General features: G+C 45.2%; 1 protein-coding gene across 16 annotated transcripts in view; it reads right to left on the bottom strand.

Moving 5' to 3' along the window:
* The window catches only part of PPFIBP1 (PPFIB scaffold protein 1), a 97778-nt gene that overhangs the window by 65784 nt on the left and 14347 nt on the right, over positions 1–17647 (bottom strand). For 15 of the 16 annotated variants that reach the window (XM_085049103.1, XM_085049100.1, XM_085049098.1 and 12 more), the window contains one exon: positions 6806–6881. The exons of the other annotated variant lie outside the window; for it this stretch is intronic. The gene's annotated coding sequence lies outside the window, so the exon portion shown is untranslated. The remainder of the gene's footprint in view (positions 1–6805; positions 6882–17647) is intronic. 16 annotated transcript variants of the gene reach the window in all.

Consider the following 17647-nt stretch of genomic DNA (forward strand, 5'->3'; position numbering starts at 1 on the left):
CAGACATTAGAGATCTTGGATGATGCCCACCTGCCACAGCAAGGATGATACCATTCCCAAATTCACATCTTGTCCTGGCCAGTGCTGCTCACTGTTGGTCTCAGAGGAACAACTTCATCTCACTCACTCAGAGTGTTGGAAGGAATAAGCATAAATCCCCACTGCTTAATGGGCCTCCAATTGGTGGGCACTGATCTACTCAGGGTGAGGAAAGCAGGGTGCTTCCCAACTACCTGTTACACACCTCAGAACAGGTGTACCTGAGGAGGATCAGGCCTTTGGAATATTGCAATCATGCTGCCATCCCAGGGAAATAGATGGAATTCTCTGGCCTTACCCTTACACTAAACACTAGATGATTCAACTGAATTTGCTCTCCCCTTATGAGGTATGCTATTTCCTGCTTTCTTCCAGATTTGGAATCTTAACTCAGATTTGTCTATGTCCTATTTTTGGTTTCTAAATTAAGAATATTGCTCATTACCAGATTATATGGCATTTATTCTGAGGAGCAAGAGATCCTGATGCAGCTAAAAATTCAATATAAACACCCTGTGGATGTAAGCCATGACATTTATATAGCAGATTAATAAGCACTAAGAGGAATTTCTGATGTAGGGTACATGACCCTCCCTTCATTTCAAAGGCAATTATTTTAATACCATGCTTTCAAAGTGTGACATGTCCTTGAAAACACTGGCAGACAGACAACATTATCAAAAAAGCTTTCAAATCCTGGAAGGACAATTTCAGGTGCACCTCTGGTTTTGAGATAAGAGAACATCTGGAGGGAGTGTGTGGGCTGGCCAGCAGATAAGCAGGCTGAGACAAACACCAGTTTAATGCAGAGTGGGTCTGAGGCTGCCTTAGAAAGAGGGGAAAGATTGGACACAGAGTTCCTGCTCCAGACGATCTCCAGCTGTATCCAGCATTGTTCCTACTGCCGTTGCTGCCAGGATTCTGCAGCACTCTCACTGCTCAGAATGGCCCTTGCCTTTCACATCTCCTCACCTACCCCTTGATATTTTCCAGGCACCTCAGCCTGGAAGCCACTTCCTTGCTCATTTCAATGGGCCAGCTTACAGCTTGAGTCCTCCCAGAGAACACAGCCAGGCTCCTCAGTTATCACTTGTCAAACTTGGGCTGTGCCACCTCAGCCTTCCAAACACAGGAGAAATGGGGAGCTCACCAATTTGCAGTAAGGAAAGCTGAAAAGGTAACAACAGCTGCTTTTCCAGTGAAGACCTCACTGCTTTCTGACAGTGGTTTGATGCCCCAGGCAACAAAAAAACCAAAAAAAAAACCCCAAAAAAAAAGCCCCATCCAAACCCCCCTGGGCAAGAGCCATCCACACCTTCCAGCCCAGGGATGCCCCAGTGGGTCCCTTCCTCTCAATTTCAAATACCACAGGAACACCCAGAGATCCTAAAGGATCTTAACAAAAATTCCTTGGTAAGGGTATCAGCATGATCTGAGAACTTCACCCTGGACACATTATTGGAGGCACTCACCACTTTTGGATGCAGTACCTCACAAAAATTACAGAACACAGAATTAAAACAAACACAACAGAACAGCCCAAGATGCACAGGCAGTTCCCCACACGCCGAGCTGCTGACATTTTTCCTAAGCAGCTGAAATCAAAATGTAGTGAGTGAAGCTGTCAGATGACAAAGGAGAACTACAAAGACCTCACCACAAGCACTCACACCCTGCAAGCAAGGCATGAAAGCCTTCAGCAGTTGCTCTGTACTCACTGCTGCAAAGTCCAGGTCCCAACTCAGCCCTGAGGGCTTCCCTAAGCCCAGCAAGGGAAAAACATCCAGATTCATGAAAAGCCACATTCAGATCCTTAAAAAGTCAGCAGGCAAGTAATCAGCAATTTGGGTGTCATGAGAAACAGAGGATGAAAACAGAGCCCTGGGAGCATGGAGTGGTTCAGGACAGCTCTGCCCAACACTGGGAAGGAGCACGTACAAATGAGGTATCAGCTACATAAGAAAGTCAAAGAAAAATGAAAATAAAAATACTGGCTATGATACCTTGGTGCTGCTGTCCGTTGCTGAAGGTCTCATCTAAGGCATCAGGACATCTGTCCCACCCATCAGAAACAGAAAAGGAAATATAATCTTGGAACTAAACCTTGAGCCCCTAAAAAAGGCTCTGCAAATTTTTGCATCCCCAAAAAGAGCATGTGGCTGGAGACAGCTGCTTTCTCCACCGCCTTCACTAGCAGGGCATGCTCAGAATAAAGCTGGGTTAAGCCATGCAAGGCTTTTTGCCTGAAAGTTTATCAAACAAGGCATCTGAAGCCAGTCAGAAGGTGGCCAGGGAACCTCTGAGAGCCTGCAGAGAAGCAGCCATGAGATTTGGGAGATGAAGAAATTCTTCATGTGATTTCCATGCTCCCCTGCACCTAGCAGATTACCTGTTCTCCCCAAGAGGACTAAACTGTCCTAACACTGCCCACCGCTCTGAAGCAACTTTGTAAAAAGCCAGAATTCCAAAGAAAAAGAAGTTTTGACTAACTTCTAACAAGTAGGCAACAAAATTGTTACCATGACTTTGTCTGTAACAAGCGTGCCTAATTCCACAGTTCACTGCCTACAGCACTCACCTTTTCCATACGCCATGCAACACATCTGGAGGTCTTGTCAGTTCATTAAGCAGCTGTAAATCAAGGCCTACAGCCTAATGCAGTTGTATAAAATTATTTCAGCAAATGACATAATTCCAGACACCACTCTGAGCCAACAACTTCCACTACAGTCCATGGGAGGGGAAAAAATATCTCAGCATGGCATGTGATGGTTGAGACAAGAAAGATCAGCTTCTATGTATTGACACAGTTCCCATTTTGAGACAGCTCACTTTTCCCATCTTAGTCTCAGATGGATGACAAGATGGGGGAAAAAAATATTCCCAAATAACACAGAAAAGGTCTCCCCTGCCTCTGGCTTGAGAGGAAAGAGGAAGGAAGGAGCAGAGAGATCACCCAGACAGCAGTGACATCCCAAAAAACTTAACCCCATTAACACGCTGCTTCACCTTAATAAAACTTCTCATACACCTCCAACCACTCACTGAGAAGGGACAACCACATCAGTAAGTGAGAAAGCTTACTTTAGGGGAGAAAAAAAACCAACACACCCATCAAAAAACACCACCAGCAAATGCACTTAAATAAGTAGTTAAGAAGGTTAGAAAAGATCATTACATTTCCCTTTGTGTCAACCTGAATCAAACTTTCTTTTGCTCTACTACAGGTCAGGAAGGTGGGAACTCAAATCAATCTTGTTTCTCTTTTCATGGCCTGAGCTCACTTGACTTCTTGTTCACTTTCCCCATCTGTAAAATGCGGGAAATGATAATGAGAAACTACTACACAATGTTAGAGGAATTATTCCGTCCATAGCCATAGAGTTCTTTGAAGACGCAAAGTGCCAAGCATTATTACTACATCAGGAAATGATGTATTTTCTCCCCCAAGCTATACAGAGGAAGAAAAAAGCCATGCAAACAGCCAACTGTATTCCTAATGAGATGCAATACTCAAAAAGTGGGACATCTTAAAACAGATTGGACAATCTTTTTCCAGCTCACGAAGATTATTCCCAATACATAAACCTCAGAGGATTATAAATGCAAGCAAAGAAACTTAGCTTTTGACAAGATTTCTGCAGACAAAAAGAGCTTGTCTAAATAAACAGGGAAAATGTACATTTTAGGTCTCAGAGAAAAAAGAATTTTTCAAATAATAAGGGAAGAATTGAAATCAGATTTGCGAGCTTTGTGAGGGATGAATTTATGTTTTCCGAATATAAAGCAATTGCCAGGACTGGGAAAGTCACTAAAATAAGAAGAACCGGATGGGAGGGAGGCAGGAAAACACAGTGTGCAACAGAGGGGTCACATGCTGGATAAACAGGGCAGGCTGCTCACTATTCACAGATAAATACATCCCCCCTCTCTGCAGAGATTTATGGGTGTTAGAGAGCCACCATCAGAACTGTGGGTGAGCAGAACTTTAACTTACATTAACATTACCCAAACCACATCACATAAAATATGAGCAGCAAAAGCACAATAACATACTTGTTTTCTGCAAGCAGCAGTATTTCCATTCAGAAGAAAGGGAGGAAAAAGACATCAGAAAAATGCCCACCACTGCCTGCCTGGGGATCCTCCCATGCCCCAACCACGGGCAGTGCTGCACCTCCCATAAACATGCAAAGCAGCCACAGGCTCTGGGGAAGTGCTTGAAATTATTACTATTTTGAGCACAGTTTAGTTTAGCACAACTATTGGAATCCCAAGAAAAGCTGTGTGTGGGCTGGGCCCTGCAGGCCAAGTCACCAAGTGCCAATTAATGTAATACAGAGAAGTAGCCTTGTACTTCTTTCCCTCCTGCATTCAATGTGACATTGAGGGGGAAAACCCAACAACTACTAATTTTTGCCTTTTGCACACAGGCACTGTAAGAGGGTGGACTGGACACTATTTCAGTGCTGCATGTGATGATGCTCTATCTCAGCTTTAGACACACCAAAAATCTGCAGCCATCGAGCACAGACCTAACTCAGAGCTGGTGGAGTAGGGTGAAGACACACCTGAAAACCTGCAGGGTTTTGATAGGAAAGAGCAGGAGCTGCAGGGAGTACGACCAACTCTGGCTGCACAGACTTAGCCAGGTTTCTGTGTCTTCATGGCACCACACTGAAGCAGCTGTCTCTGCTAAGGCTTATTTTAAAAGCCTTTTTTAGTTTTTCTGAATTATTTATACATATGGCCTTACTGCAGGGCACAGATGAAGTGGCAGCAGCGTATTTAACATGGAGCTTGCTAGGGAGGGAACAACAGGATGGAAATCCATGCTTTTATGGATAAATAGAGACTGTGGGCAGAAGCTCTGAAACTCCACTCTGCACACACTGTTGTATTCTGTGTGGTGAGATAGGAGCTCAGACATCTGTGCTGAACGTGTGGTAACCCAGCCAAGAATGCCATGTTTGTCCCCATCTGGGAGAAGCAGCCAGCAGCCCAAACCACAGCCCCCTGCCCCTGTCAGCGCTGAGTCAGGCACAGGAATTTCCTGCCATCTCCTTAGGAGAGGCTCTTATTTATCTGTTTAATGGGGAAAGCAAGCAGCAGGTGGGGAAATCACGCTTTCCAGACCGATTGCTGAGGGCAACAGCTCTGACTCCTCCAAATGCCAGAGACCTGCCAGGACTGGAGCCACAGGGACAGAGAACTGAGCACCTGCTGCTACAGCCTCAGATGGACACGGACACACAGAGCCCATCCCAGGGAGCAGCAGCACAAGTGACAGGGAAAACCAGGCAGATTTATGTCCCAGGCCTTCTGCTGCTCCTGGGGAGGGGGAATCAGCACAGCCTCTGGAGAGCAAAGAGGGAGAGACTTCCAGCAAAGGCAAGACATTCACACGGTGATGGCAGCAGACTGAAAGTCTCCAAACACACATCCAGAACATGGCTGCCAGCCAACATCAGAGTTTTAACCATGTTTTTACAGCCACGATGGACTCAAATCCAGATAGAGTGCAGGGGCAGCTGGAGTATAACCCCACCAACCCTGATAAGCAGTAATAAAACTGAACAAAAGTGACCAGGATGGCAGACAAAGGTGAAAACCACTCCTAGAGCAAGCAGACCTCTCATTAAAAACCCAAGGAATAAAAGCTTTTGGCAGTGGAGTTTAGAGCTTCTGACAAATGAGAAGAAACATCCACTTCTTTCCAGGTCTGGTGCAAGACCTTGGGCTGCTGTGAATCCCAGAGAGATCTCACACACAGTGATGGAGTGTGGGAAGGGTCGGATACACGAAGAAGCACTCCAAGGGCTATGGAGAGGGTAAGGGAGTAAAACAAGGGAAATGGTATTTCAAATGAGACACCAGTCCTCACATCCTGTGGGACTGGGAGCTCAGCTGTGATGGGATGAGCACGTCCCAGCCACGAGGTGCACACATCAAGTGCAGGCACAGCAATCTGACCCAGTTCTCCAGCTGGAATTTAGGATGCTAAATCACACCATAATATCCAAAACAAAGCAGACGAGGGGTAACTTTTCCCAAAACAAGACTGCCAGCTCTGACATGCACCAGGCTACTTGGATCAAATCAGTCTAGACCAAATGCAAAATGCTGCTCCTTGAAGCCAGCGGAATTGGGCCATTTCCAAAGGATCTCACAACACATATTCTGTTTTGCTGAATGCATTTTCTCATAAACTTGCCCCAGTAATCTGAAAGCTCCTGGCAGTTTCTCTGCACATTGCCATAGACCTGCTGAGTCAGATTAACTGCACATGCACAGCTGCATCATGCAGTCACAGCATGTCCAGGGGGATCTTGTGCTGGAGCAGAACCCTTCAAACTGGGGTGCACACGCACCGCTTGAACCCTTCATATGCCACAGAACAGCTCCAGTGCTCATTTCAGTTCTGCTTCTTGAATAATCAAAATATACTTCATTACTCTGCCACAGTCCACATGTTAACCCTAAATCCACTGTCTTTAAACTGTGTTTCCACATTTCCCCGACTCTACACAACATTTTAGACTGTGTTTAGTGAGGACCATTCTTTAAAAGATACAAAATCAATGGATATCTGCAGAAGCAGTCTGACATTCTTCTGCAGCACTTACTGGAAGTCACATACAGCATCATATTAATGGCACTTGAAATGAGAGCCCAAAGGAGATGTTGTGTAAGACATCAAAAAGCAAAAAACCAGCAGATATGTAGATAATAGAGATCAGCAATATGGTGGCTTTAGATTACTCACCCACATGAGCAGACCTAGTGTTGATCTCCACTGTCACTCCTGAGCAAGTACCACTGATCCATATAAACTTCCAACTCTGAGAAAAAGAGAAATAGAGATTTTGATTAATCACTCAAAGTCTGAGATGACTTAACATTGATATCTTGTAAAAGTTTATCATCAAGCGACACAGGATACAGGAAGCACTGTGGATGATGTACATAAGAGCATTTTTAAAAAAGCTAATACCAAGAGATTAAAGGATGACAACTGATGTACAAAGAGGAAATGAGCTTGTTAATTCCAAATAATTCCCAGCAACATTATTTCTCAGTATCTCTACATTACACAGTTGGCCTGTGCCTGCCCTTGACATCCCCAGCTGATCACACACCTATAGCACAAAACAAAGAAGGTGAATAACGCCTGGCAAGGCTTCCTTCTCCCTGCTGCAATCTAAACAAACCCCAAACAAGCACCCAGTGTTGCCAGTGGAAGTCAGAGCTGCAACAACGATTCCTGTGTCTCTTTACCGTGACTATTTCGGTAAATCAAAGATGTTCTCTGTTACTGTGGTTTGACAGGAAGTTTTAGTCTTGGATACTCCCATCTACACACTGCGGACAAAAGAGGAGCTATTTGGTATAGGAAGTTTGACAAAACTGTTCAGGAGAAGGTTCTGAGTAAGCTTTGAATTTGAAATGCAGAAGGGAAGTTTGGGGAGTAAAACTTCAGGCTAATAACTAAAAATCTCCAAACCTATGCAGCTGCACGTAGAGCTCCCATTAGAAGAGGCTTAGGAATCATTGACTCAAATATGAGTGCTCAGTGAAATATGGTTGGTAGAAGGATGGGAACAACCACAACACCCCAGGGTCCCTCCACCTGGGACACTTCACTGGCACACTGAGACACTGCTCTCCAAACTCAAATCATGCCAAGAGCAAGAGCAGAAGTTTAAGACAAGCAAGTAACATGATCACAAAGCAAAGAATCGGCTGAAAAATGTAGGAATAAAGGCACACTGGCTAACTAGCTGTTGACTTGTGGCAACAAACTGCAAATATCCAGAGGCTGTACACTGGAAGAGAGAGAATTCAGCCCTCATATGACTGGGAGGGAAAATAACCCAAACATTTTTAAGGCTATATGCTAAAAAGCTGTAATAGATGATCTCAAGGCACACAAATGATTTGGTTCTCATTACTCCTCAGAACAGTTTTTTAGAGTAGATTGAACTAAACCACCGGGGGGAAAAAGAATTACACAGAACACAAGTGAGCAGGACATAGGAGCCTGTGCAAGCAGACTCCATCAGAGGACTGGGGCTCCAGGCTATTACAACAGAATAATTATGTACTGAGCCCTGTGCAACGCAGGGGAAAAAACATCTGCCACATGGAAAAAGAGACAAAATGTGGTAGGCGGGGAAAAAAAAATATTTGAGGTTTCTATAAAGGGCATTGCAGAATGTCATGTATGAAACTGCAAAGCCAAGGAAAAGAAGTTAGTTAACGGTGTTATTTTAAGCCTGCCTAAAGTAATATGAAAGGCCGAAATGGAAAACCTATAATTAGATGGAGCTTCTCCCCTTCATTACAAATATCTGACTGGAGCTGAGGCTCACAGATTGACAGGACCTTTGGGATTCCCTTTGCCTGGGCTGCCAGGACACTCAGGCAGCAGCAGGGCAGGGGGAAGGAGACAGGAGGCCGTGGGATTCTGACGCTGCACCTCTGCTGTGTGGGACTGGCCAGCACTGCCTGTGAGCTGGCCTGGCCCTCCTGCTGCAGCCACCAACCCTGCCCCAAGTCCCTCACCGTCCTCTGCAGCCCAGGCAAGCCCCAGCAGCTGTTCAGAACCAAGCTCCCTCTCAGCTCTCCCTCCCTCCATCAGCACAGCAGACTCACACTCCCCACCGGAGCCACTCTCTGGACTGGTTTGCTATTCCCAGCACGGGTGGCAGCACCACAGCTATTGCCAAGCCTCTCCACCAGCACCGTTTTGGTGAATCAAAGATGTTCTTTGTTCCCATGGTTTGACAGCAAGTTTAGTCATTTCCTTCCCGACAGAGTGACACACATGCAGCCCACACCGCGGGCCAGCTGTTCGGCCACTGGCTGTCAGGGAAGGTGGCCATGCATTCCCCAGAAGGGAACTAACTGTCTCAGACCCTGGCAGCACAGGGATTCAGCTTGTTCCCAAGGTTGCTAGGGAAGTGGGCTTCATTTCCCATTCCCCCGCTTCCTTCCTTCCTCAAACTCAATTGGATTTTGACTAATGAACTTCTGGTGTTGGTTTTGACTGGGACAGAGTTAATTTTCTTCACGGCAGCTAAATTTTGGATTTGTGCTGGAAACAGTGTGGGTAACACAGGGATGGTTTAGTTCGTGCTGAGCAGGGCTTGCACAGAGCCTTTTCTGCCTCTCATCCCATCCCAGTGAGGGGCTGGGGCTGCACACGGAATTGGGAGGGGACACGGCTGGGACAGCTGACCCAAACTGACTACAGGGACATTCTAGACCATATGTGGCATCACACTCAGCATATAAAGCTCAGGGAAGATGTTTGGAGTGCTGCCATTTGTCTTTTCAAGTAAACATTACCTGTGACAGGACCCTGCTCTCCTGGGGATGGCTGAACCCCTGCCTGCCCACGGGAAGTGAGGAATGAATTCCTTGTTTTGCTTTGCTTGGGTGCACAGCTTTTGCTCTCCCTATTACACCATCTTTATCCCAACCCATGAGCTTTCTCACTTTTAGCTTTCCAATTCTCTTCCCAGTCCCACCAGGAAAGGAGGGAACCTTTTGGGGTTTAGTTGCTGGCTGGGGTTAAACCCCAACACTATCCCCAGCAGACACCCTCTAACCCTAGGCTAAAGGAACCTCCCTTGCACACCACTGAAGACTGTTTACAGAAGTATTTCCTATAGGACTGGCTCAGTCCTATAGGAAATACTCCTACTCCTACAGGACTAGCTTCATCCCAGCATTTCTCCAGCTTGAACAGGGCATAGGACACAGAGATCCAGGGGGCTTCACCCCACGCCCTGTGTTAGGATGCCAGGAAGGCTGACAGCCCCCAGGGAAAGTCTGGAATTCAGGGACAATGAGGGAAAACTGGGACTTCTTGGGACTTCTGGGAAAGGGTGAGGCTTTTCTGGTTTAACTGGAAGGGTAAATTATCATCCAAGAATGGCAGCTGAGGGAGTAGCTGCTCCCATGTCACACACAGCCCCGACCTGAAGGCACACAGGGGCTCTCCAGCCTCGACAGCTCTCCACCGAGTTCAATCCAAGTTCACTTTCAGTAACAAGAAAACAACCTCCTAGAAAACCACACTCATAACTAAGAGCCAGTCGTTAGGAAGGATGATTTAAGAAGAGTAGGACTAGGCAAACCAGGTGAAAGTTAATTGGGTTTTTGCTTTCATACAGAGAACATCACAATGTATAAACACCCTGGGGGAACCTCTGCAGTATCCCCAGGAAAGAAAGGTGCATGATATGATTTATTTTTTTTCTTTTCCAGACTCTAATTTCTTAACCAGGAAGAAAACACAAATCCTAATCCCACAGTCTTGCACATTCAACCATAATATCTTACCTCGCCGAGCAAATGTTTTCTGCAATAGCCACCCACTTTTTTTCAAATTCCAGAAGCACAACTGCATACAATTAATTACACATTGTGTGGATTTCAACAGGACACAACCCTGTGTTCAAAGACCTGAAAAATTCACATGTGGCACTCTGTTTAGGGGCACAGCTTAACAAGAAAGCTGCAGCACTATTTCTCTGCTTTGTGACTCCTAGGAGCTTTGGTTGCAGGAACATTGTCAGAAGAATGCAAGAACACTGCAAACAAATAGTCTGATTCATGTCTGTTCTTTACTAGATAAATACAAAGATCTGCTTTGCCTAATCGTTTCTGATCAAGAAAAGCAGGGCTTTGAGATACAAGATCTGAAAGAAACCCTCCTCTCTACTAAAAGCTAAAGAATGACTCTGTAACATGGGACCCAGGTAGTCACAGCACAATTCAAATTACTGCTCCTTCCCACACACTTGCTTCATGTCTGCCTGTTTGCGTTTCAATTAAAAAGCTACTATGACATTCTTCCTGCATTTTTAAAAGAAAGATTGTGTCTAGCTAGCTTGCCTTGGAAAGGTGGGAAAAGGATTTAAAGCCAAGCAGCAAAGGAATGAAGAAACACAAACAGTTTGAACGATCTGGAGAGCTAATGGTTTTCCATGGAAAAAGCCATTGACGCATGTCTTATTTTGGAACACTAATGGTACAATTTTTTGTAAAAGGCCTTTGGGCAAAGGCTGGTTTGAATCTGAATGGAAGCAATCACGACTGCAGCTTGAATGGTTTCTTCACATCTGTATACACCATCCATCCACACCAAGCATCACCTGCCAACACATCAACTTTCCCCTTTAAATCATCCTGTCCCAGGATGCATTTTTCAGCTGCTGCAGACCATGTAGCAGATCTCTTATTTATGCTGGGACAGGCTAGCTGCACTCAGACAAATTAGACAAAAACACAGAAGCTTCAGCCCTTATCTTTGTTTTTGGTTTCTAGAAGGCCACAGACACTTTGACCCAGACAAAAATCACACAGCAATGGTAACATCCACAGTAACAAGTCAGTCTGGTTTTGGGTCTCACTGCACCCACAGCTGAAACCCAAAACCTGTGCATTTGCAAGTACCAGTCTTGAGCTTAAAAAAACAAGTTTTGATCCAAACCCAGGCAGTCTGGCACAACTAAAGGGGCCTGAACAAAACTAACCACATCATTAACTCCAGTGACCCAAGCAGCTGATAGCTAACAGAACATTTCCTACCACAAAACAGCACATTTGAACAATGTACATGCACAGAAGTCACAGAATCAACCCATCAGCACTGGTGGACATAGACAACATGGACAATCACCACAGCAAAGAAACACTTTATGAGAGCACAGTAAAATATTCAGAATAGTCTCCTGCATCAGAGATTATTAACATGAGACAAACCATTCAATGAATACTGGTAAGACCAGCAGCAAGAACAAACTGCAGAAGTTTTATGTAAAAGCTTTCAAATCACTAACTTATCAGATACTAAGTGAAACTAGACATGATTTACACAAGGAAAAAATATGACTAATCTATGACTAATTTTATAATAATCACTGTGTCCATCTCTGAATTGGAGTGCTGCTCTCCATGCAGTTTCTGTCAGATAGTGCTTTGTTTTAATTCTACAAACCAAAGCAACAGATTATGCAGTTCATCATCTGTGAAAATGCAGATGTCAGTTGATGGAAGATGCAGAAGTGACTGAAAGACATGGAAAACGACTTCATTAAGTTAACTGAAGATCTCATGCCCCAAAACCTCACGTTATTGAAGCAGGGTGATAAGAAGTCTGTGGAATCAGATATGAGAGAATCACAGATCTGAGAGCAGTAAGTGCTGGTGCTGTCACTGTTCTCCCTTCATAGTTGTGCCACGTTTGCCGACCCTGAGGTGACTAAAGCTGTGGATCCTGTTAATCAGACAGCAACCCAAGGCCCACAGGTGGACACTCATCTTCAGGCATCCCTTCTGTCCCTGTGGAGGTCCCAATCACCAGCTGCTGTCTCCAGCAGCCCACACTTTGGAAGCTGAGAGGCTGCAAGAGTTCTGTCAAAGGACCCTGCTTTTTTATAGGGCAAGATACCACAGTGAACCACTGCTATCACTAAATCAACACAGAATGATTATCAAAGAGTTTTCTCTCTCAGGCACCAGTGTTTTTATTCTACCACATATGCAAAAGAGCCAGGAAGACCCTCCATGTCCCTCATTCCTTCAACCTTGGCACGCTCCATCAAATGCAAAAGGCACTGCTCTGTCAGTGGTGTTCATCCCCTAAACCTCACTGGTGTTGCCACACACTGTTGTCTGTCTTCCTTCCCAACTCTGCTCAAAATAAGCACAAGATATTCCTTGACAAGAAGGCATCAGGCTCTCACAAAGTTCCCCATAACAGTTTCCAGAACATGCATGCCCTTCAATTACCCTGAATTGTTCTGGGCACCCTTCACATTGAAGTTCATTCACAGCAATACTCTGACATTCCTCAAAGGAACTTAAATAGCTCCATCACCACAAACTTACAAGATCCTATTATTGAAGCACATACAGCCCAAGTCTGTGTTTCCAGAGCTGGGAAGTGACGAGGAAGCTTTGCAAGAAGCAAAATGCAAAAGCACTTACCAGGAAAAGGAATAAAATAACACCCTTGTGCTGCTGTCAAGAAGAGGCAGACAAAGGAGTAGAGCTGAAAGCCCTAGAAATTAGGATCAACATAACTAGATGTTTTTCCAGCTTCACAAATAAATTTTATATATATATTTTGCTTTTTCTCCATGCAGACACTTGGGTTGTTTCAGCCCTTTTAAGTTGGTTACATGCTAATACACATGCACACAACAGGATTCAGCTGTCATGCTTTCCTATGCACCGCAAATAATCCTGAAAATACCATTTTGACAAATCACATTGTTCCACATAGTTTTAAAGCACATGATTGCAGAATAAAACCCTCAGCACATATTTCTGGCCTGGATTCTTAAGGAAATTAAGCTTATGTGGTAGTGTTGTTTGTCAGTCCTCACCCTATTAAATTTTCAACTTCCTTGTCAGTTTTGACCACATTTGGCAGAAGGCGAAGAGATCCAAACAGGTGTCACATTCCTACACCTTTGGGGGAAATTATTATGCAGGTAACACAGTCAGAGCAGACACATCCCAATCAGCCTCTCACAGGATCAGATTCTGCTGCAGGAACTCAGCAATTCCCTCCTTTGGCTGGCCCAGCAGCTGCTCCCTCAGCATCCACCCAGGGGCACCAGTGCTGGCTGCTGTGGGACCAACATGAGAGACACTGGAGAGAAACCACGGACTGCAGCCACCTTCCCCCTCATCCCAGGAAAGGAGAGATCCACACCACATCCCAAGGAGCTCTTGCAGGGGATGGAAGCAGCCAGAGGCACAGCTGAATGATGACTGAACAACACTGTCTGTAAGGAGCACAAAGGGAAGAAACACTCATGAGCCAAATCCAGACCACCTGACCCTATGTGGGCTGGTGGTGCCCAAGGAGGTCTCAGTATCATAAACCTGGACAGCTACTATGGAATGAGAAGTACTGTCAAATTATCCTACTTCAGAAGTGGGAGAGGGCTGAAGGCCAGAAACAAGCAATGACTACCCCAAGAAGTGGCAAGCAGCCAGGGTGGACACCCACCCCAGCCAGGGCTGAGCAACCCCAGGGCAAGTCCCAGTGGCCAATATAGTTTGTCCCACTTCCTAATTTTATTCAGGAATCTGCTTTATAACTAACCTATTACAGCACTTTAGTTAAGGAACAAAAAAAGATGTTGCCACCAGTATTAAAAACCCTTTCACCAACGATTAGAGAGCATTATCCTCAGAGGAAAAACTTCATTAGCCTTCAGTCTGCCCTTTTTTAAAGAGGTCAGTGTTTTGCAACAATTGAAAAAACAGCTTTTCTCTCAGGGAAAGTAGCAAGGATGCAATTCACAACACAGAAAAGGTTCAGGCAGAGTACAAGACTCAGGGGCTAAACAAGATGCAAAATCATTTTCCACTTCTAGACCATCACTTCAAGTGCAGACCAATGACACAGCAAGTTAAAAAGTCAGCAGCAGCACCTTCCCCCTCAAGCTCTCCAGGGTCATAATATGCAAAACCACATCAGCCACTTGTCAGAGAGCACTTTAGCCAGCCTCCAGACAGGAGCACAGCCACAACAGCCCAGACAGCTCCACTGCTCCAGCAAACACCCCGGGTCAAGAGCAATACCTGTCCGATGGCAGTGTGGAGAAAATGCTGGTGCTGCCAGGAGCATGGATGTGTCCTGTGATGAGAGGATCTCTCTCCCGTTGGGATAGTCTGGCTCCCCTTATTAGCAGCAGGTGCTGGCATCCACAGCCCAGGGCTCTGAGCCAAGCACTGCAGTGTGCCAAGAGCAAGGTGGTGAGGTTCATGGAAAAGAGCTTTCAAACACTGGGCCTGGGAACCAGACAGAGCCTGGGCATAAAAGTAAAGTTACCCACAGAAACAGTAAGTCTTAAATCACAATGAATTTCAACCAACAAAATTCTTTGTACCACATCCTGAAACAGAGTCAGGCAGGGATATCAAGGCCAGGCTGGATGAGGCTTTGAGCAACCTGGGATAGTGAGAAGTGTCCTTGCCCACGACAGGGGGTTGGAACTGGATGGTCTTTGAGGTCTGTTCCAACCCAAACCAGTCTATGATTGTATATCTGGCCCCAGAAAGCAGCATCTTCACCTATGAGTTTCCACTCAACTTGGTCCAATAAACTCTCCTACTTCACCCACCCAGTTTTCACTCTCATGGAAGAACAAGCCCTAGCCACCCTAGCAGCCAAGTAGAAACCAGCTCAGTGAAAGCCACTTTCATATTTCACATGAAATATGGATTAGTAAGTATTTCATATTTAGCTGGTTGGTTTGTTTTGTGGAAGAGCAGTTGTTTGCTTTTTTAAGGGAAGAGGCAAACTTTGCTTAGACTCCAAAATGAAAGGTCAGATGTGAAAGAGCTACTTAGAAGACGCTGAGGGTAAACAAGTGTACCATTAAGTATTTGTTGTGTTATATCTTCATTTAGAAATCACCTAATAACCACCTTTCCCACAGGGAAGAGCTAATATTAGAAGCAGGATACATCCCACACAAGGACGTTTCTAATAAACATCCTACAAACAGATGTTCCTAGAATCCAATAATTCAGCAAAACAGATTTTAAACTGCTGTGTAAAATTTCGGAGACAGCAAAAAAGACTTCAGTATCACTTAAACTGATTATGTTCCACCAGGGAAACTGGGGAAGGGACCATCTTCAGGAGAGGTTCATCCCTGTACAGAGGAGCTGGGTGAAACTTAAGCCTCTCACTGGAAGGCTGCAGGGTCTGTCCCTTTAAGCCACACCAAGGAGCTGCTGGCCCAAGGAGGGGATGGTGGAAGCAATGGAGATGGGAGAAGGTCTTTCCAAGAGGTCTTTTCAGGGAAAGTCACCACTGTATCTCTCACCTCCTGCAATCCACCCTGCCCTCATTACTGTACACAGTCATTTAGTGTCATTAGAGGCCACTCCACAAATGACAGGAGAGATTGATTCAATGATGGAGCTTCTGTCTCAGTTCGCTGTAGCTGAAATTTCCTCTAAGGATCCTATAAACTTATGAGGGGAGAAAATAGCCTTCCACACCTGACCAAATAGTAAAACACAGCTCCTGCTTTATCTACAGGGCAAGTTATCACTTGCAAAAACATTGCAGTAACTTTGATTTCAATGAAACCCTGTAGCTGCTGAGCTGCAACACAAGCTCACTGGAAGCTTCACTTCCCAGACATTCCTTGTTTACCATCCTTAGGTACATAGCATCTCCCTGACCCAGCAAAGACAAGGTCTAGGAGATGCTGAACTGGCATCCTCTTTTAAATCCAGAGCTCTACAGGTCGAGACAGGCATAGGAGAGGACTACATCAACGCAGTGATCTACAGAGGGTGGTCTAGATGAACCAGGAGAACACGAGAAATGAAGTGCAGGCAAGAGAAGGAAAAATTGGGAAGATCTGTACGAGCTGTGTGTGCAGCACAGCACAACTTGCCACATGGAGATGCCTGCTAGCTCTTTTCTGCAAAGAAGACATCTCAGGCACAGGGGTCCCAACATGCAACACCACATCCTTTTTTAATTCAGGATTTCCACTGATATTCATGCAAGCTGGGGACCTGCAGGCTGAAAAATCGCCTCCTGAAAGATGGAATTACTGAAAGAGCTTCCCGCAGGTCCTCATTAAACCCCAGTAATCCTCACAGACATGGCAGCAATGCAGCTGGTGATAATGCATTTCCCCTTTCTGCTTGCATCACTGATTACTACTCATTAGGACACTTATAATCTTTATATAGAGTTCTTTTATGTAGCCTAATTTGCTAAGAAGTAATCACTCTCCTCCTCCCCTGGTAATACAAAAGAGAGCTGTAAAGTGATTTCATTTGCTGTTTATTCCAAAGCTTTCCTTCCCGAAAGTTTCTTTCAGATGTTCAGTCTGAAGTCAGACACATTTGATCATTAGAAAATGGCTGAGACAAGCCCCACGTTTCACCCAGTTTTGTGTGGAAAAGATGAGTAATTTAGGAAGCTTTACATCTCTGAGCTTACTTTGAGTTGCTTCCAAAAGAAATCCATGAACTTCCTTCTTACAAAAACACAAACCACCACTGCAGCACTGAAGAATTCCCCTCTCCACTCAGAGCAGGGTAAAGGGAGTTTACCTGATGCTCAGAAAGAGCTGTATCCATGTGGAATGAGCACAGGACAGGAGAGCAGGACAGATACCTGCACCCCATGCAGCAGGAGAGTGTCTGCCCAGAGCTGAGGCTCCAAAATTACTGAGTTCTGATCACACTACAGACTGGTCTGGCTTTGGGTTCAGAGCTTTGCTGCCAACCCATTTGGGGGCTCCAGCACATCACTTCATTGTTCCAGGCTTCCCTCAGGGAAAGGAAGGAAAGACAGCCTAAACCCAGAGCTGCTATTCTGTGCTTAGACTCCAGTCCTGTGCATGCAACCCACACTTTAAAGGCCAATCTCATTATACCTTTTCCAACAGTTTTTGGACAATAAATATGCTGGATGCTGAAAAGGTCACTGCTGAAATAATCACTGTCTTGCACTGACTACCACTCCCTACAAGTTAGTTGAAAACAGGGAATACAGATTTGTATTCAGCCTGCCCTGTAATCCAAGATCATTCATGACAGA

Source organism: Lichenostomus cassidix, chromosome 1Aa, assembly GCF_008360975.1.
Source record: "Lichenostomus cassidix isolate B80296 chromosome 1Aa, HeHo_3.0, whole genome shotgun sequence".
Lineage (NCBI taxonomy): Eukaryota > Metazoa > Chordata > Aves > Passeriformes > Meliphagidae > Lichenostomus > Lichenostomus cassidix.